At 49.0% G+C, this 21,827-nt stretch overlaps 1 protein-coding gene across 3 annotated transcripts in view; it reads right to left on the reverse strand.

Annotated features, from left to right (window-relative positions):
- LOC147032248 (serine/threonine-protein kinase NIM1-like) overlaps positions 1–21,827 on the reverse strand; it is a 69,101-nt gene that overhangs the window by 17,818 nt on the left and 29,456 nt on the right. For all 3 annotated transcript variants that reach the window (XM_085869676.1, XM_085869675.1, XM_085869674.1), the window contains 2 exons: positions 14,861–14,966; positions 14,683–14,751 (listed from right to left, as the gene is read on the reverse strand). The gene's annotated coding sequence lies outside the window, so the exon portion shown is untranslated. The remainder of the gene's footprint in view (positions 1–14,682; positions 14,752–14,860; positions 14,967–21,827) is intronic.

Below are 21,827 nucleotides of genomic sequence, written 5' to 3' on the forward strand. Positions count from 1 at the left end.
GGCCATCCATATCTAGTGCCCAACTGTGTCTGCAGACGTCCTCCTGCAGTTGGGTTACTTCTTATTAGGAGGTTGGTGGCAGGATTTGCACTCCGGCCACCGTAAAACCCTTCATTCCGCAAAATGCAAAAACGCAAAAAAATCTGAAAACCCACTCCGTGGGAGTACCTCCTGTGCAGCTTCCCTTCGCAGGGCAGCTCACCGGATGACGGGATTGGGGCAAAGCCTTCGGGACCCCCAATCTTTGATAGGAGGGAAACCATGGGGTAACATCCCTGGGTCAGATTGCGGGAGAGTGTGTCGGAGTGGTGCTGAGGTGTCGTCCACCAGACGGCGGTCTCCTTGGGTTAACCTGAGGCGGTCCCTTCGGGTGGGTGCCTGGAATGTCCTATCCTTAAGAGAGGATGATCACCTGTCTCTGTTATCATCTGAGCTCAAGCGTTTGGACATCGGGATTGCAGCTCTCTCTGAGGTTCGGAGACCGGATTGCGGCGAGATAATGGTTGGTGGTTACACCTACTATTGGTCTGGTCACTCTGATGGTTACCATACCCAAGGAGTTGCTGTTGCTGTGTCCAATAAGCTGACCCCAATGATAATTGAGGTAACACCGGTCAACAAGCGTATTATGAGATTAAGGATTCGTCACTCCTTCGGTGTCATTTCGCTGGTCTCTGTTTATGTTTCGACTGAGGCGAGTGATCTCACCGTGAAGGATGCATTCTACGCCACACTCGACTCTGTGGTTGATCAGTGCCCCAGACGAGATACACTTCTAGTCTTGGGGGATTTCAATGCATCGACTGGAACTGATAGGGATGGTTATGAGGTGTGTGTTGGTCCCCATGGGTCAGGAACTATGAACCAGAATAGCACTAAGTTCCTTGACTTTGCAAGAAGTCATGGACTTAGGGTGGCTGGTTCATGGTTTCAGCGCCCACAAGCTCATCGCTGGACTTGGTATTCCAACGCTGGCGGTGTGGCAAAGGAGATTGACCATGTCCTCATTGACGGTCATTGGAGGATGATCCAGAACTGCAGGGTCTACCGGAGTGCTCAGTTCCTCAATACTGACCACAGGCTTGTTGTCGCAACTCGAAAGCTGCACCTTAAATCCTGGAGAATGGTACCATCCCAGCCTAGGCTGGATGTTGCCAAGCTCAGGGATGAGAGAGTAGCTGAGGAGTTTGCGAACAGGCTGAGTGGACACTTGGGGGGGGGTCTGGGTGCTTTGGGGGGTCCTGAAGAGTTGTGGAGCGCCTTCAAGACCACCATCCTTGATGTTGCCGGTGGATGTCTTGGAACTCACCGCAGGGCAAAGAAGAATTTTGTCTCTCCACGGACACTGGATACCATTGACCAGAGTCGCAGGGCCAGGCTGAATGGCAGAGCTGAGCTGTTCAGGAAGCTGAGGCGTAAAACTGTATGTGTACTGAGGGTGGACAAGGAGGCCTATGTGCGAGGAATCTGTGAGGGGGTAGAGCATCACCTGTGGACAGGCGATTCTCGTCCCGCTTACAGGGGAATTCGCGCATTACGTTCATCCAAGCCCATCCCTCGGAGCACTGCAGTTCGAGCAGAGAGTGGTAGGCTCTTGACAGAGGAGTCTGAAGTGAAGGCCCGCTGGGCCGGTTTCTTTGAGCGGTTGTACCAGGCTGATCCCCCAGCTGTCGAGTTGGACGTCAAGGGTGTTACAATCCCTGTTGCTGACCCTCGAATCAACTGTGGTCCACCTTCGCTTGTGGAAACACGGGCTGCGGTGAACCAGTTGAAACGGGGCAAAGCTCCAGGGATCTGTGGCATCCATGCCGAACTTCTCAAGGCTGGTGGAAATGCTGCACTCGTGTCGTTGCATGCAGTTTTGTGCTCTGCCTGGAACACAGGCATCATCCCAACTGACTGGAAGAGGGGCCATGTTGTCCCTCTTTGGAAAGGGAAGGGTGATCGCCAAGACTGCAACAACTACCGAGGGGTGACGCTGCTCTCAGTGCCGGGCAAGGTCTTTGCTCGGATAATTCTTGATAGGGTTCGCCACCATCTGCTTGAGCACCAGCGTCCAGAGCAGTCAGGCTTTACACCAAAGAGGTCAACGATTGACCGTATCCTTGCCCTTCGTGTCCTCACGGAACGCAGAAGAGTTCCGGTAGGGGCTGCTGGCAGCCTATGTTGATCTCTGTAAAGCGTTCGATTCAGTGAATCGGGATGTCCTCTGGAGGATTCTTGGTCTTCGTGGGGTGCCACCAAAACTGATCGATCTGATGTCTGAACTCTACTCTGGTACTGAGAGTGCTGTGAAGTGTGGTGGTACCATCTCTGACTTATTTCCAGTTGTTACTGGAGTTCGTCACGGATGTGTACTTGCCCCCACACTTTTCAGCACGTGTATGGACTGGATTTTAGGGAGGATGTCGGAGAGATCAAGTTGCGGTGCATCGTTTGGGAATGTCAAGATCTCGGACCTTGATTTTGCAGACAATGCAGTCATCTTTGCGGAGACTTTAGACATTCTTTTGGGGGCCCTCGAGGTGCTGAATGAGGACTCGGAGCCGCTGGGATTACGGGTTTCTTGGGTCAAAACTAAGATCCAGGCTTTCGGTGACATCTTGGATGCTGCTGTCCTGTCTGTGTCTGTTTGTGGTGAGGATGTTGAGGTCGTGGAGAGATTCACTTACCTTGGCAGTGATATTCATGTCCCTGCTGGCTGCGAGTCAGAGGTCAATAGACGTCTGGGTCGGGCCTGGGGAGTCATAGATTCACTGGATCATGGGGTGTGGCGCTGCCGGTACCTGTGCGGGAGGACGAAAGTCCGAGTCTTCAGGTCCTTGCTACTTCCAGTCTTGCTCTATGGGTGCGAGACTTGGACTCTGACCAAGGATCTGAGACGGAGACTTAATTCCTTTGGTTCCAGGTGTCTTCGGAGAATCCTTGGCTATCGCTGGTCGGATTTTGTGTCCAACGAGCGGTTGCTGAGAGAGACTCGGATGAGATTTGTTACCTGCGTAGTCCGTGAGCGTCAGTTGCGGCTGTATGGACATGTGGCTCGTTTTCCTGACGCTAATCCTGCTCACCAGATTCTCTCAGTGAGGGAGTCTCATGAGTGGAGGAGGCCAGTGGGCCGACCACGTGCCTCATGGTTGCAGCAGGTTGACCATCATCTCAAGGAGATGGGGATGTGCCTGGCATGTGCCTGGAGGATGGCCAGAGGAATGGCCCCTGGAGTACCGGCGGAAAGTGGACGGAGCGACGCGCTGTTCTGGCACATGCTCCCATACCTGACCTGACCTGTCTCGTTTGGGAATTCACCACCTGTAACGTGCTTCCCATTATCCTACAATCTAATCAGCTTTAAGAGGAATGTCAATTCTTACTTCTTTCATCTTTGAGGTTGCATTGCATTTCACCCGACTTCTGCTACTTCCTGTGTCTTGGATGTTTTTTGTTATTTTTTTTCTTTCTTTCTTTTTTTTTTTGCTTTATCTAACCTTCCCTTAGCACCTTACCTCGAGTGGCTTTATGCCTTGTTTGGGGCAATTTCCATTTTAAAAAATTGTTTTTTATCATCTCTGGATACGGGCATATGTGCCATAATTGCAGCGGGCCATAATAGTAGCGTGTTCAGTTAACGACAGTATTTTTGTTCCGAATGAACGTGTGAGGCTCTACGAGTGCCGTTATTGTTATTATTGTTATGACTCTCCACTCGGCCGAGTAAGATGACAGAGTCAGATGAGGATCCTCGAATTACACGTTTTATTTCCGAAGACCACACGCATGCGGAATGTGACTCAGTGACCCTTCAGTCAGGCTCCCCTGAATCACATTAAGAATATGCTTCAAAACCATCACATATATAATCACACAAAGCAAAACTGGGTGTGGACTAAAAGTGTAAAGGCAAAACTGGGTGTGGACTAAAAGTGTATGCTAAGGGATAAAGAAACAAAGAAATAAAAGAAATAAATGTGGCAGTGGGCCTCTTTCCCCCCTCCCTCAGGCCCTAGGGGAAGTTGAATCGGTCAATTCTCAGATATGCAACCACAGTTTCCAAGCCACCTACACAACTCTCAGATATGCAAGTCTTGCAAACTAATAACTTTCCAAGCTTCCTACACTCCTTCACCAGCACCTGCTGATAACAAAGGCAAAGCTTTGGTGATCACTGAGAATAGGAATGTGTGGGCAGCATACACTGAAGGAACAGTTCCACAGTTCTCTCCAAGGTCGCACTAAGGGCACACCACCACAGAGCAACAGGAAGGGTGATAAGGGCTTAGTTTCCAAGAAACAGGGCTTAGTTTCCAAGAAACAGGAACAGCTGGGCGCTGTCCAAAAACAGTGGGGTGCATGGAACATTGGTAGCCTGAAACATTTAAAGCAACATTTTAAAGCAAGGTTTGAATAATGCACAGTTACAAGCAAGGTTAGAATCCTGACAGCTGATTAACACACAGCTAATGGTCCAAAATATGACCACCTAGCATATCATCATAACAGTTTCCCTCCTTGGTCATATTTTGACCATACCCAGCCACACCTGAGACTCACCAACCGAGTGGACCCCTATTTGGTTCCTGTAGCAGCTACCCCTAGGCCCCCGCGCCTGCCAAACGGGATTTACGAATGCCGTGGATAGCCATCAACATTCTCCAAATGAGAAGTCCCCAACTGCAGGTGGTTCAGGTTAGCTTCTGTTACCATTGTCTTCCCCCTTTTGTCCTACCCACTGCCACATGCCTCCCGTTCAAGCTGCAGTGTATGAATTCAATGCTAAGTCCACACCATATTAACATGTAATACTGTTCTATGTTAGCAGCAGTGGTAATACTATTGTTTAAACAATTATACATAAGCAAGTAGCAAAAGTAGTACTCAAGGCACGGGTGTAAGCTCGTCCAGCGCAGGAGTCACATCTTGCACTGGAAGGCAAAACGACACGCACTCTCTCCTGGGTTAGTTATCTGCTTCAACAAGGAGGAATGGTTGTAAACCTTGGCCTAGGTCCACGTGTATGACGTCCCCCTGAAGGCCCTGGTCGTCCCCCTCCCCCTCACTGGCCAAGTCGTCCTCAACAGAGAGTTCGCTGTTAATTATTATAATGGCCTGGGTGAGGGGTGACGCTGCGCAGCACTTCTTCAAACAAATGGTAATGAGAAGTTTGATTAGAAACACCCCAAAAATTACCACCACAATGATTAAAAGTACTGACCCTATTAGTCGCAACAACCAACCTCCCCAGCCCTGGAAGATCGACTTCCACCATGCATAACCTTCCTCACGTTCCACTCGATTGCTTGTGAGAACTTCCACCACCTTTTTAATTCGGGCCACCGCACGATTAGTTATGTCCTTTGGGTCCGGGATCCAGACGCAACATTCTCCTTCAATCATCCCGCATACCCCTCCTTGCTCTGCCAGAAGCATGTCTAAAGCTACTCTGTTCTGCATTACCATAGCGCGCATTGATACCAACATCTCTGTTAATTCTGTATAGTAAGCCATGGTTACATTACCTAAATATTCCAAAACTTGCGAAAGCTCATCTAACCTAATGCTATTAATAGTAGTACCGGCATGTGGCATGAAAAAGCCAAGAGCCTTCTCCCACCAGGTGCCTTTGATCACCCCTAAGCGCTCTGATACACCGGCCCATCCCTCTGGATCCCCTGTCTCTGATGCGCTGCGTCGATGCCGTGGTGGTGCAGGGGTAGGGTAAAAAGTGGTCTTAATCCTGCTGTCCGGAAATACTGAAGCTAAATAACAACTCCCTTCCCACCCTTTCGGTAGGTAGGGGTAAGCCTTGTCCCCGCAGACCAAGTGAATGCCTTTTGGCGGGATCATTCCGTTGTCATGGTGTAAGGCTGCTTTTATTGTGAATGTTACTTGCTCCTCTACCTGGGTGTCCGGGTTAACAGCGATGACTTCCTGGTCAGTTGATTTCGGGAGGGGAAGTTGAATCTCACATTCTGACTTCCCCATTCTGTTTGCTCCCTGTCCTGTAAAACAGACTGCTCCCCTGGTGTTTTCTACCCATAGGGGAGATGGCACCACCATTACATTAGCACTCGGATTCTTCCCTGCATAGACCCGTTGTGTATAACCACGGGCTGAGGTCTTAGCTTCGAGCCCTTCTACTGGTCCAGTTACATGATTGAAGATGGTTAATGGTAGTACGAAAAGAGGAAGTCCGGTCACGAGGCCAGATGGTGGTTTAAGGCACACCCAGCACTCACTCCGGTTCTCAATGTTTGCTATCTCTGTGGTTAGGGCTACAAAGGTATTCGGGGGCCTTGTCGGTGGCCCCTGTCTGCGTACATCAAAGTGTATCCAACTACTCCATGCTGTTTGGTTGCTCAATAGAACGCGGCAATAGTATGCCAACTGGGTGTCGTCTGGTACTTGCGGAATTCTAGTTATCAGACTTGCATGCTGGCCCCATTCATATCCTTGTCGGTTGTAGGATCCCTTTTGCCCTCTCTGTTTCTTTACTTGTTGAGCTACTAAGAGAACCCGCCCCGCAATATCGTAGTACCATACAATGGCCGTAAGTTCCTTGTGTCGTTCTACCAGGTCACTAGACCCATCTGCTAGGATGCAGGGTATTTCTATGAGTTGTTGAGGTCGGAGCAGCGGTACCTTTATGTCTAATGGGTGTGGAATCATTGACGAAAAAGGTTGGGTACGGTTAACTGAAAAGACTCTTACTGTGTCTAACTCCTTGTTATGGGTTGTCCCAAAATTTGCATATTTGCTTGCTGTCACCTCTCTTGGTACCCCTCTCCTGCTACGCTGTAAAGAAGTTGCTAACTCACTCCCGTTTCCCCTTTCGTGGTCGAGGTGTAGGAGGCGTGTATGGTTCTCGGGGTCTAAGGCTGTCGGTTTGCTGCCTAGTGACAGGCCGCCCTCGCACAGGAGCAGCGCTAGCACCAGGAGTTGCATGTTGTGTCGTCAAAGGTCCTGTCGCTGTTTCCTGTATTACAATGTTGTTGTCGCCTAAACCTGCCTGTTCCACGTTTGGCAGGGTGCCTGGTCCAGGTTCCGGCTCCACGTCTGGCGGGGTGTTTGGTTCTAGCGCTGGTCTTTCAGGATCCCTGTTGTCTACGTTTTCAGGTCCCGGGTCCGGCGGGGCACCTGGCTCTGCTTGCAGTGGGTCTCAATGTCCTATCTCTCCCTGTCCTGCTGGGCCAGCCCCGTCTTGGTTTGGTGGTGGAGGGGGTCTCTGTAGAGATATCACGTCTTCCCCCTCGTCGTCGTCTTCACTATCCCGGTAAAAGACTGAATCGGACACAGCCGGAACCTCTGCTGGGGTTACCTCCTCCGGTTCCCTAGTTTCAGCGGCTTCCTTGGGTGCTCGTTTACAGTGTGAGTGGTGTATCCATGCACTCTTACCCCTCACTTTGACGGCCGAGAGCGTGGTCAAAAGTACAGTGTAGGGCCCGGTCCACTTGGGTTGCAGGGCGTCTTTCCGCAGGAACTCTTTCACCCAAACTCGTTCAGCAGGTTGGAAATCATGTAACGGGTCTCCAGCAGGTATCGGCAATGCTTCCTGTACCTGTGAGTGAAAAGCCCTAATGGTAGCAGTGAGTGTTCTGCAATAGTTCATCATTCCGTCAGTCATACATGCCAAATCCCAATCTCCCATATCTGGCGGAGCCGAGACCGGTAACTGTATAGGACGTCCTGTTATTATTTCGTGGGGCGAGAGCCCCCTTGTGGCATTATTTGTTGCCCGCATTTTCATGAGCGCTATCGGCAGCACGTCTGGCCAGGGCATTGACTGGTCCTCGCAGAGTTTGGAAAGCGTCTGCTTTAGGGTTTGGTTCTCTCTTTCTACTGCCCCTGCTGACTGGGGGTGGTACGGACAATGCAGTTTCTGGTTGATACCCAAGCCTTCAGCTACTTTTCCCATTACTTTTGCCGTAAAAGACTCTCCTTGGTCCGAGGATAGTCGTGTTGGAATCCCAAATCGCGGAATTACTTCCTGTAAAAGTAGTTTGGCCACTGTATCAGCTTCCTGATTGGTCGTGGCAAAGGCCTCTACCCACTTAGAAAACATATCCACAATTACCAGCACATATTGGTGATGTTTGTATGCCGGCATTTTTATAAAATCCATCTGAAGGTGTTGAAACGGTCCGGACGGGGGTGGGTGTGCTCCCCGTTTCTTGGCGGCATACTTCCTGTTATGTCTACCACAGGTCGCACAATTGCTAACCACCTCTGTTGCTGCTGTTGTTACACCTGGGGCATTCCAGGTTTGACGAATAATTTCCGCCACCCCTTTTATTCCCATATGGCCCTGCGCATGTGCAGTGAGGGCGAGCCATGGTAGCAATATCCGGGGTACAAATGGTCTATTTCGCTCATCCACCCATACTCCATGTATGTTTTGCTTTGCACCCTCCTTCACCCTCCATGATTCCTGTTCTTCCATAGTTGCGGAGACCTGCAGGTCCTTCAGCTGTTCTTGCGTTTGTGGACCGTCTACCATTTGCTCCACGTAAAGTTCGGTCGTTGGTTGTGGGTTCGCCTCCTCCTCATCGAGCACTGCTTTTGCCGCTAAATCTGCTCTTTCATTGCCTTTTGACACTTCATCTGTCCCTCCTGTGTGAGCTTTGCATTTAATCACTGCAATCTGTTGCGGCTCTTGTGCTGCTCGTATCAGTCGTTTGATCAGGTTCCCGTGTCGGATAACCTTCCCTGAGGACGTCTTAAAGCCACGCAAGGCCCAAATGGCAGCGGAGTCATGTAAGATGCCCCAGGCATACCTAGAATCTGTGTATATGTTCAATGTCTTACCCGCACCCAGCTCACACCCGCATATCAATGCTTCCAGCTCAGCTTGTTGGGCTGAAAATCCCTTTGGTAACAATTGTTTCCTCAAGGTGGCGCTTGCGGTGCATACTGCAAAGCTAGCAATGGTTTTTCCCCATCGGTTCTTCCTCGCCGCTCCATCCACGAACAGTTCCAATTCTGCATTCTCGATCGGGGCTTCCTGTAGGTCACGCCTAGCCTTTGTCTCTTCCACCAGCACTCGTTCACACACATGTGCCTCTCCCTCATCGCCCGCTGGCATTAGGGAGGCTGGGTTCAGTGGCGAACATCTTTCGATCGTTATATTAGTTGCCTGCAACAGCACCAAATCATGTTGAACTGCTCATGCCGCTGATATATGTTGTGTCTTATTTTGCCGTATCAGCGCCGCCACATCATGCGGTACCTTCACGGTCAGCGGAGAACCCAAAACCAGCGTCGCTGTTGCGGTTACTGCGTATTGTGTTGCTGCTACTGCCCGTAAGCACCCAGGATAGGCGGCGGCGACCGAGTCCAAATGACTACTGTAGTACGCAATCGGCCTATTCTTTCCTCCGTGTTCTTGCGTCAGCACCGCTTGGGCGAACCCTCCTCTTTCATGGACGAATAGGGTGAAGGGAAGATCATAGTTCGGTAGCCCCAATGCTGGTGCTCTTGACAAGGCCTGCTTCAATGTTTCAAAGTCTTTGTTCGCACCATTCGTCCAGGAGATCTTATCCCCCTCTGCCTCCTTTACCATGTCGTACAGTGATCGCGCTCTAACTGCATAATCAGGGATCCACTGCCGGCAGTACCCCGTCATCCCGAGGAACCGCCGCAATTGTCGCAATGTAGTGGGTTTTGGGTGCTCTAGGATTGTCTCCACCCGTTCAGCTCCGAGGCTCCTCTGCCCCTGTTCCAGTATATGTCCCAAATACGTCACCCTTGGCTGCGAAAACTGTAATTTGTCTTTGCTGACTTTGTGGCCCTTTCGGGCGAGAGCTGTTAACAGCGCTACAGTGTCCGTTTCACATTTCGTTTGATTGTCCGAGCATACCAACAGGTCGTCCACATATTGTATCATGACTGATCCTTCCGGGAGCTCTATGTCCTCCAGGTCCTCCTTCAGAGCCTGCGAGAAGAGCGTTGGACTATCGCAGAACCCCTGCGGAAGTACAGTCCAGGTGTATTGTTGTCCGTCGTAGCTGAAGGCAAACAAGTGTTGCGACTCTTTGGCTAGCGGTATGCTAAAGAACGCTGAGCACAAGTCTACCACGGAAAAATGCGTCGCAGTGGACGGCACCCCTGACAGTATCGTAACCGGGTGTGGCACCACGGGAAAGGACGCTTTCACACACTTATTCACTGCTCGCAGATCTTGTACGAACCTCCATTTGTTTCCTCCGGGCTTCTCCACCGGCAGGATTGGTGTGTTACACTGGCTCTTAGTTGGTATTATCACCCCTTGGTCGCGTAATGATGCTATCACCGGAGCGATCCCTTCTATTGCTTCTTTGCGCAACGGGTATTGAGCCACTCGAGGCAGGGGTACCCCCTCCTTTATCTGGATAGACACGGGCGTTGCGGCTAGCACTCTGCCCACGTCATTCGGATGTCATGTCCATAATTCAACAGGTACTTCCTGTAATCTTTCCTCCGTTCTCGTTTCCCTGTTGGTCTGGCGGCGTGGCCTTTCGCTGTTCATCTCATGCCTTTCTAACATACATGACAAAATCTGATCAGGTAAGCATACCTTCCATCCATCCCCCCGTCGACTGGCCTGTAAAGTGCTCTGGGTTTCACTATCCCTCCCTGGTGGTTCCGAGGCACATCTCAACCTGGTCAACATTCTTCCCAGTTCTTCGGCACTATGACCTTTACCGACCGCCATTGAGACGTGCGGGGTAAGTCCTTCTCTGTGCTTCATTAGCTCCCGTTCCTTGTTAGTTAGCTCCACCTCCATTGCCGCTCCCTCTTTTCCGATCCACAAAGTGGTTGTCATTAAAGTGCGTGTGGTAGCGTACTCTTCATGTACTCTGTCCGAGTAATCAAAATCCTGCCCTGTTTCGTCATAATAGACCGTACAGTGTAAAGGCAGTTCCACTTCTTTCAATTCAATGTCGTTGCCACGCAACCATTCCTCTACGTCCCGCAATCTTTTCGCACTTTCCCAATCCCTAGTCAGTTTATCTCTCCCCTCTTGTGACACAACCCGCAACCAATAGACTACCGGTCCGAGTTCAGTCATCATGAGGGTCATTACTTCCTCTTGCAATGCCAGCGGAGCATCTATGAAAACTCCGTCTTGCTTGCATGTTATGGTACATCCCATTCTGCACAACAAATCTCTTCCTAACAAATTCATCGGGGTGTGTTTGGCTACCAAAAATGCATGTTCTCCCCGCAGGGGACCTACTTCAATTCGTAATTTGTCCGAAATCGGGATATCCTCTCTCCGTCCCGAAACCCCCACCACACTCACTGACTCGCCTGAGAGTGGCAGGTTCTTTATCTCTCCTTGTTTTAGTGTTGACCGGGTGGCCCCTGTATCTACCAGGAATGTTACTTGTCTCCCCTCTACGTTTAAGGTCGTGGTCAATTCCCTTACGTTCCGCGTTTCCCTTTGCGGAGCCACCACGGTGTCCTCATGTCAATAGTTTCTTCCTGCTGTCTCCCTTCTCCTCTCATATTCTCTAGGGGGCGCCGTTGGTCTCTCTTGCTGTTGTGGTGGCCGCGAGCCCCAGCCTCGTTGTTTAGGCGGTGCCGGGCAGTCCCGAAACCAGTGCCCGGATTGACCGCAGTTAAAGCATTCTCCCTGTTTTTGCGGCTCCTTCTCTCGGTTCCAAGGTCTCCGCTGGTCCCGTTCGGCTTCATACCGGGGTTCCCAATCTGGATTTTCCCAGCGAGGCCTGCTTTCCCTCTCTTCGTATTTACGGCTTTTCAATTCAAGATTTCTTGCAACTAGAGCTTTGGTATCTTTCTTTCCCCTCCGTTCCTCTTCTCTTAGAGTCTGCCAAGCCTGTCTTGCCCTTTCAAACACGGCATCTACGTCAGCCGTTTTCTACCCTGGCATGTCCGCTTTCACCTCTCGCCTTACTTCGTCACACAGTCCATCTACGAACATAGTGTTTAGGAAATGGAGGGGCGTCTGTGCGATGTTAATAAATCCTGAGTGCAGTTCGATCTGCTCATACAGTCGTGCCTTGTACTCCCCAGGTGATTCCTTGGGATTCTGTGTGACATCCTGTATTGCCTGCCAATCCATTACCCTTGGGGCCATCTCCGCCGCAAGTTCTTCCATCAGGGTTTGTACTCTTCCCCTGTACAGTGCCTGTGCCTCCCGGTCGGCTCCCTCTGGGTAATGTTGGTTTAAGGTGGTATCGGTTTCTCCTTCCATTTTTACACTCCAGGCTGCCGCACGCCGGCTCCAAACCGCACTGGGCAGGACAGCAGTGCAGATAAACCCTATGTCTGTCCTGGTTGCCCCCTGCATTTTTATCTGGTCGTGTAATATCTGAATGGCCCTTCTTGGGTTTTTCTTTATACATTCTTCCATGCTAGCTTTTACTCCCCTAATGTCTTGTGGGGTCCATGATCTCCAAACCCAATCTCCCCCTGCTGCTTGTATCATGGGGAACTGGTGAATGTCGGTCCCTCCTTTTACTCTGTCCCCTTCTAAGACAGGGTAAATTCCTCTTGTTGTCCCAAGTCGGGTTGTCGTCTTTCGGTTCACATCGTCACTGATTTCTGCTATCTGTGCTAACGCCTGCTTCAACTTCTCCTGTCTCTCCTCACTCTGTATCTTGACCTCCGTCAGCTGCGCTAACACTTGGTCTAGTTCCCTCTGTTTGTCCTCTCCCTGTGTCTTAACTTCCGTTAGCTGGTCTAGTGCCTGTTTTAGTCTCCCTTGTCGTTCCTCGTCTTGTATTTTCCGTTGGTTCACAGTCCCTTCTAGTCCGAGTCGCCTATGCTCTGTCTCGACTTGCGACTCCATTAGCCACGCGGCCAATGCTTTCCAGTGTGGACCACTTTGTTTCGGGCCTCCTGCTTTGCCCTCTATCAGCGCATTACTCACTGTGTTTAATATCTTTGGATCTAAGGATCCAGTCAGCGGAAAGGGATCTTTTCTTCCCGCGGTCCACTTCACCCAATCCTGTATTCCCTTTACGTTATCGATTCCATATTTGTCACTGATGACTTTCAATGTTGTTCCTTTTGGTATCTTCTCGTTCTTTGAAGATTTATTCCCCATTCTTTTGTTCTTATCTTATCAACCGCCTAATAGCTATAAATCGTTTCTCCTTTTACACCGGGACTGAGGTCCCTTTCAATCAGCCGCCTAATAGCTGTAAATCGTTTCTCCTTTTACACCGGGACTGAGGTCCCTTTCGACCCGCCGCCTAATAGCCTCAAACCCAATGAAGGCCTCTAACCTTCCCTCTCTTGGTACAGGATTCCAACCTGTTTCCTCCTTATTTCACACGGATACCTTTATCCTCGACCCTTACCGGCTCTACAAACACTGCCTGACAGCCCTTCCCCTTTGTGCTCTTCAGACAAACCGCATTCGAATCACCTCATATGTGTTTACCGTTACAGTTCTTGATTCGAGCAGATCCTGGAGCTGCGTCCGGCAGGGCGCAACCCACCAAGTGTACAGCGCTCGCCTAACTGGGGCTCCCTATTTTAGGTGCCCTACGTGCGATCGCCACGTACCTTTAGCTGATCCCTTGCGATCGCTGTACACCAAGTGGAGTCCCACCGTCCACACCGCCAGCATCAGTCGAATCCCATCCTCGTCACCAATTGTTATGACTCTCCACTCGGCCGAGTAAGATGACAGAGTCAGATGAGGATCCTCGAATTACACGTTTTATTTCCGAAGACCACACGCATGCGGAATGTGACTCAGTGACCCTTCAGTCAGGCTCCCCTGAATCACATTAAGAATATGCTTCAAAACCATCACATATATAATCACACAAAGCAAAACTGGGTGTGGACTAAAAGTGTAAAGGCAAAACTGGGTGTGGACTAAAAGTGTATGCTAAGGGATAAAGAAACAAAGAAATAAAAAGAAATAAATGTGGCAGTGGGCCTCTTTCCCCCTCCTCCCTCGGGCCCTAGGGGAAGTTGAATCGGTCAATTCTCAGATATGCAACCACAGTTTCCAAGCCACCTACACAACTCTCAGATATGCAAGTCTTGCAAACTAATAACTTTCCAAGCTTCCTACACTCCTTCACCAGCACCTGCTGATAACAAAGGCAAAGCTTTGGTGATCACTGAGAATAGGAATGTGTGGGCAGCATACACTGAAGGAACAGTTCCACAGTTCTCTCCAAGGTCGCACTAAGGGCACACCACCACAGAGCAACAGGAAGGGTGATAAGGGCTTAGTTTCCAAGAAACAGGGCTTAGTTTCCAAGAAACAGGAACAGCTGGGCGCTGTCCAAAAACAGTGGGGTGCATGGAACATTGGTAGCCTGAAACATTTAAAGCAACATTTTAAAGCAAGGTTTGAATAATGCACAGTTACAAGCAAGGTTAGAATCCTGACAGCTGATTAACACACAGCTAATGGTCCAAAATATGACCACCTAGCATATCATCATAACAATTATAATCATGTTAATGGGAAAATGATGCTCAACAGGTTGATTTCTGATCACTTTATCACAACTTCTGTTGAACTAATTGTGGGTTCTTCCTTGTTCAACATTTTAATGCAGGCAGTTGAGATAACCTACTTATCATCCTCTCCAAAAGATTGCATTCTGCAGAGTGCCACACCATTGCTTGTGCAATGATAGTATAGCAGCCAATCTACTTGCAAATATAATGGTTCAAATGTGTCCTGCATGTGATGTGAACATGACGAAAGTAACGTACCTTCTGCCTGCAGGTAGGCAGAGTGCTGGTTCTGCAGGCCATGCAACACCGTACGAATTTTAGGAACATCTAAGGATGGGGAATGGGGTAGACAATTTCATCCATTCTGGCACTCCTTTCTCACAATTACCCCCTTTATGCCAGTCTTCGGCAAAATATTGTGCTACTTATTCCTCACCTTGTCTTGCTTGTGACTCTGTGGCCTGCAAGGGTCCCAGAGCCTCCTCTGCTCTCACTGCTCTATGTCTCAGCATCTCATTGTCATGAGCCAAAGGGGCGATGTACTGTGGAATGACAAAGTACGTGACAGGACAGCACAACACATAATCACACTTCAAACAAACTGTCTTGAGTTTGCGACCAGTGCAACCATCAGCACTCGCATATTTGAAAACGGTTGTTCAAAATGGACGACTCGTACTGTAATTAGTTTGGAAGTCAAAATTATATGTTGGAATAATCATCTTAGTTCGTATGCAGCACAAGACTGTGGGGTAGCATCATCGGCTGAGGGCACGGCTGTGCTGCTGATGCAATGCCCTCTGTTGGTTAAGGTAGGAATTTGTAATTTGTTCTTGGTGCCAGCAATAGCTCGCCTACATTTCACGAAGGATCTTTAACGTCCAACAATGAATGGTGGCAGAAGGGACACCTGTTTAATGTCCATCAGAGGGACTGCACACACATTGATGAACCACCCTACCTGTGAAACACAAGAATGACAGTTAATAGCTGGTTCAGGATTCAAACCCAGGTAGGGGAGCTTAGAGGTGAGGATGCATACCTCCAGGATGCTATCAGCTTGTTGGAATAATAACATGCCATTCGGTAAACATTCACTTCCTCCCAGCATTCACTTTTTTCACTCCTTCACTTTTACTTCTTTTTTTTTTGGGGGGGGGGGGGGAGGTTGGTGGCAGGATTTGCACTCTGGCCACCGTAAAATCCTTCACTCCGCAAAACGCAACAAGTGAAATCTTTCAATACAGCACGTGTGGTGAAGCAAATGAGTACACTAATGTTAAAATATGCAATTTATGCTTTTTCAGTTGAAAAACAATTAAAAAGTGTACTTAATATTTGAAATGTAAAAATCATGTTATTATTGTGATAAGCACCTTTATATATATAACAGAAGGAATGAAATCGTTCGACACAGCGTGGCCGGGGACCGCAAAAGAATGATAGCATAAGAAGAACTTAGCTTTCAGCATTCGGCGATCAGCATGAAATGCGATGGTGGGCGGAAGTGACGTCTTTCGTTCGTTCGTTCATGAGAGGGGAGCGTTTCTTCGTTTTTTTCCGTCAAGCAATAAATTAAATGGTTTTCACATATATAACACATTAGTTTCACAAATTTCCATCGAAATACTCGGGTATTTCCGTCAATTGTCGGCCATTTCCGTCGAGGTTACGCACTGCATCTACCGGATGGCCGTCATTGGCTGTCTTGAGGCACGTGGGGGGGGGGGAGGGGGACACCGGACCCACCGGAGACGTGGTCGACGATGCCGGGGAAAATTCAAACTCGGTGCAATTGTATACAGCGCACGCGCTGTAAAAACGGAAAATATTCTGAAACCCACTCCGTGGGAGTACCTTTTGTCCAGCTGCCCTTGGCAGGGCAGCTCACCGGATAACGGGATTGGGGCAAAGCCTTTGGGACCCCCACTCTTTGATGACAGGAGGAAAACCACAGGGTAACCTTCCCGGGTCAGATTCAGTAGTGAGTGTCAAAGTGGTGCCGAGGCGTCGTTCACCAGATGGCGGTCTCCTTGGGTTAACCTGAGGGGGTCCCTTTGGATGGGTGCCTGGAATATCCCATCCCGAACGCCCCAGGCGTGATACTCTTCTCGTCTTGTTATGAGACATGTGTTGGTTGGTCTCCGTGGGTCTGGAACTGTGAATCAAAATAGCACGAAGTTACTTGATATTGTAATAAGTCATGGACTTTGGGTGGCTGTTTCATGGTTTCAGCGCCCACAAGCTCATGGCTGGACTTGGTATTCCAACACTGGTGGTGGGGCAAGGGATATAGACCATGTGCTCGTTGATGGTCACTGGAGGATGATGCAGAACTGCAGGGTCAGCCGGAGCGCTCAGTTCCTCAATACCGACCACAGGCTTGTAATAGCAACTCTGAAGTTGCAGCTTAAATCCGGGAGAATTGTACCATCCCAGCCGAGGCTGAATGTTGGCAAGCTCAAGTATGAGAGAGGAGGATGAGAGGGTAGCTTTGAGAACAGGCGGAGTGGTGATTTGGGGGGTCTGGGTGCTTTGGGGAATCCTGAAGAGTTGTGAAGTGCCTTGAAGACCACCATCCTTGATGTTGCCGGTGGATGTCTTCTAACTCATCAAAGGGGAAAGAAGAATTTTGTCTCTCAATGGACACTGGATACCATTGATCAGAGTCACAGAGCCAGGCTTAATGGCAGAGCTGAGCTGTTCAGAGAGTTGAGGCATAAAACTGTACGTGTGCTGAGGGTTGATAAGGAGGCCGATGAGCAAGGAATCTGTGAGGGGGTAGAGCATCACCTTTGGTCAGGTGATTCTCGTCCTGCTTACAGGGGAATTCATGCATTTCGTTCCTCCAAGCCCATCCCTCGGTGTACTGCAGTTGGAATAGAGGGTGGTGGGCTCTTGAGAGAGGAGTCCAAAGTAAAGGCCTGTTGGGCCGGTTACTTTCAGTGGCTGTACCATGCTGATCCACCAGCTATTGATTTAGATGTCAGAGTTGTTACTATCCCAACTGCTGGCCCTCCAATCAATTGTGATCCACCTTTGTTTGGGGAAACAGGCTGCGATGAAACTTCTGGGATTTGTGGCATCCATGCTGAACTTCAAGGCTGGAAATGCTGGACTCGCGTCGTTGCATGCAGTTCTGTGATTTGCCTGGAACACAGGCATCATCCCAACTGAATGGAAGACGGGCCTTGTTGTCCCTCTCTGGAATGGGAAGGGGGATCGCCAGGACTGCAACAACTAACGAAGGGTAACGCTGCTCTCAGTGTCGGGCAAGGTCTTTGCTCGGATAATTATTGAAAGGGTTCGCCACCACCTGCTTGAGCACCAGAGTCCAGAGCAGTCAGGCTTTACACCAAAGAGGTCAATGATTGACCATATCCTTGCTCTTCGGGTCCTCACCGAATGCAGACGAGAGTTTCGGCAGGGGCTGCTTGTAGTCCGTGTTGAAATCTGTAAAGCATTTGATTCATTGAATTGGGATGCCCTCTGGAGGATTATTGGTCTTCGTGGGGTGCCACCAAAACTGATCGATCTGATGTCTGAACTATACTCTGGTACTGAGAGTGCTGTGAGATGTGGTGGTACCATATTTGACTTCTTTTCAGCTGTTACTGGAGTTTGTCAGGGGTGTGAACTGGCTCCCACACTTTTCAGCACTTGTTTGGACTGGATTCTGGGGAAGATGTCGGAGAGATCAAGCTGAGGTCTATCGTTTGGGAATGTAAAGATCTGCGACCTTGATTTCACAGATGATGCAGTCATCTTTGTGGAGACTCTGGATATCCTTTTGGGGTTCTCAAGGTGGTGAATTAGGAGTCGGAGCCGCTGGGATTACATGTTTCCTGGGTCAAAACTAAGATCCAGGCTTTCAATGACATCTTGGATGCTGCCATCTTGTCTGTACCTGTTTGTGGTGAGGATGTTGAGGTCATGGGGAGATTCACTTACCTTGGCAGTGAAATTTACTTCTCTGCTGGCTGTGAGCCAGAGGTCAATAAACGTTTGGGTCGGGCCTGGGGAGTCAAGGATCCACTGGATCATGGGGTGTGGCGCTATTGGTACCTGTGCAGGAGGATGAAAGTCTGAATCTTCAAGTCGTTGGTGCTTCGTCTTGCTCTACGGATATGAGACTTGGACTCTGACCAGGGATCTGAGACGGCGACTTAATTCCTTTGGTACCAGGTCTCTTCGGAGAATCCTTGACCATCATTGGTCGGCCTTTGTATCCGAGAGGTTGCTGAGACTCAAATGAGATTTGTTACCTGCACAGTCCGTGAGCGTCCGCTGCGGCTGTATGGACATGTGGCTCGCTCCCTGACACTGGTCCGGCTCACCAGATTCTCTCAGCGAGGGAGTCTCGTGAGTGGAGGCCAATGGGCCGACCACGTGCCACGTGGTTGCAGCAGGTTGATCAGCATTTTAAGGAGATGGGGATGGGCCAGGCATCTGCCGAGGGGATGGCCAGACGGAAGCTCCTGGAGACCGGCGGAAAGTGGACGCAGCGACGCGCTGCTGCGGCGCATGCTCCCATACCTGACCTGACCTCCCACGTGGAGCGTAATATTAAAGAAGGGATGATCAGTACACAGCAGTTCATCCACTACAGTGTACAGTCGCTATCACCTGTGCCCCTCCCAAACCACATCTACTCTTGTTGACAACGGTTTCATCAATCTTCACCTCCTGTGCATACGAAATAATGAGGTCACGAGAGGAAGTTCTTCTTTCGTTTGTAATTTACGTAAATGCTGAGAGCATCATTTCTGGGTATGCAGCTGCTGCTGTTGCAGTGCCTCTTGTGGGTTTGGACAGCATTTTGCACATTAATCAGGATGACGGTGCAAACCGCGCGACCTTCATCGTCCATGAAGTTCATCAGCATTATATTCAGTTTGAGGTAGTTGGGGTATGTAAGCACGGTGTTCACTTTGAGGTATGTAAGCACGGTGTTCAGTTTGAGGTAATTGGGGTTTGTAAGCACGGTGTTCAGTTTGAGGTTTGTAAATACGGTGTTCAGTTTGAGGTATTTGAGGTATGTAAGCATGGTGTTCAGTTTGAGGTATTTGAGGTATGTAAGTACGGTGTTCAGTTTGAGGTATTTGAGGTATGTAAGCACGGTGTTCAGTTTGAGGTATTTGGGGATTGTAAACACGGTGTCCAGTTTGAGGAAGTTGGGGTATGTAAGCACGGTGTTCAGTTTGAGGTATTTGGCGTTTGTAAGCACGGTATTCACTTTGAGATATTTGGGGTATGTAAGTACGGTGTTCAGTTTGAGGTATGTCAGCATGGTGTTCAGTTTGAGGTATTTGAGGTATGTAAGCACGGTGTTCAGTTTGAGGTATTTGGGATTGGAAGCATGGTGTTCAGTTTGAGGTATTTGGGGTATGTCAGCACGTTGTTCAGTTTGAGGTATTTGGGGTTTGTAAGCACGGTGTTCAGTTTGAGGTAGTTGGGGTTTGTAAGCATGGTGTTCAGTTTGAGGTATTTGGGGTTTGTAAGCACGGTGTTCAGTTTGAGGTATTTGGGGTTTGTAAGCATGGTATTCAGTTTGAGGTAGTTGGGGTTTGTAGGCATGGTGTTCAGTTTGAGGTAGTTGGGGTTTGTAAGCACGGTGTTCAGTTTGAGGTACTGTAGTTGGGGTTTGTAAGCACGGTGTTCAGTTTGGGGTATTTGGGATTGGAAGCATGGTGTTTAGTTTGAGGTATTTGAGGTATGCAAGTACGGTGTTCAGTTTGAGGTAGTTGGGGTTTGTAAGCACGGTGTTCAATTTGAGGTAGTTGGGGTTTGTAAGCACGGTGTTCAATTTGAGGTAGTTGGGGATTGTAAGCACGGTGTTCAGTTTGAGGTATTTGGGGTATGTCAGCACGTTGTTCAGTTTGATGTATTTGGGGTTTGTAAGCATGGTGTTCAGTTTGTGGTAGTTGGGGTTTGTAAGCACGGTGTTCAGTTTGAGGTATTTGGGGTTTGTAAGCATGGTGTTCAGTTTGTGGTAGTTGGGGTTTGTAAGCACGGTGTTCAGTTTGAGATATTTGGGGTTTGTAAGCACAGTGTTCAGTTTGAGGAATTTGGGGCTTGTAAGCACGGTGTTCAGTTTGAAGAATTTGGGGTTTGTAAGCATGGTGTTCAGTTTGTGGTATTTGGGGATTGTAAGCACGGTGTTCAGTTTGAGGTATTTGGGGTTTGTAAGCATGGTGTTCAGTTTGAGGTATTTGGGGTTTGTAAGCATGGTGTTCAGTTTGAGGTAGTTGGGGTTTGTAAGCACGGTGTTCAGTTTGAGGTATTTGGGGTTTGTAAGCATGGTGTTCAGTTTGAGGTAGTTGGGGTTTGTAAGCATGGTGTTCAGTTTGAGATATTTGGGGTTTGTAAGCATGGTGTTCAGTTTGTGGTAGTTGGGGTTTGTAAGCATGGTGTTCAGTTTGTGGTAGTTGGGGTTTGTAAGCATGGTGTTCAGTTTGTGGTAGTTGGGGTTTGTAAGCATGGTGTTCAGTTTGTGGTAGTTGGGGTTTGTAAGCACGGTGTTCAGTTTGAGGTAGTTGGGGTTTGTAGGCACGGTGTTCAGTTTGAGGTAGTTGGAGTACATTTGTTTTGTTCAAAAATCAAAAAAAAACTGTGAGGTGAAGTTTGTGTAGTTCGTGTTCATCTTTACCTCGACAAGGAACGATCAATACAATAAATCCTTTGCTGAAAAGTTACTTTGGTCTTGAATCCTTTTTACAACAATTATCTGGAATATTTAATATCATGACAAAATATACCATCAGAGATTGGGAATCCCCACCATTGAATAGTTGAACAAGAACGGGCACTCAGAGCGCATACCTTCGCCGCCACTACTGTTTTTGTTCTTGGTATGAGTGTGGGGAACTGGTTTCATATGAATGGTCTTGTGACACAAACCACATATCTATAATGTCATGACCCCCCCGACTTTCGGGGGCTACGGACTAAACAACAATCAACTCACGTCGTTTTGGCGAGTCTTCACTCGCAAGCTCGGTGAATACAACGTTTCAACAAGAGAAGGTAATCTCGTTTGATGCTGGTTTCATGCAAATCGAATAACAATTGACTGAGTTATGCCGAAAACCGCATATTTTTCAAGGGCGTGACCCCCCCCACCCCCGACATTTTACCCCAACCGGTGACATGTGTTATGACGTCATTGTGTCACAAGATTGGGCATTAAATTCTGAACATTTTGGTGCTGGGTTCATGGAAAGCAGACAAGAATTGACCGCGTTATGACAAAAACCGCATATTTTTCAAGGTCGTGACCCCCCTGACCTTTGACCCCTAACCGGTAACAAGAGTATGGGCGTCATTGTGTCATATTGCATATCACAAGATGAGGCGTTGAATTCTGAACATTTTGGCGTTAGTTGCATGCAAATTGAATAAAA

This window comes from Eptatretus burgeri, chromosome 2 (genome assembly GCF_056783735.1).
Source record: "Eptatretus burgeri isolate ZD-2024b chromosome 2, Ebu_testis_v1, whole genome shotgun sequence".
Taxonomy (NCBI): Eukaryota; Metazoa; Chordata; class Myxini; order Myxiniformes; family Myxinidae; genus Eptatretus; species Eptatretus burgeri.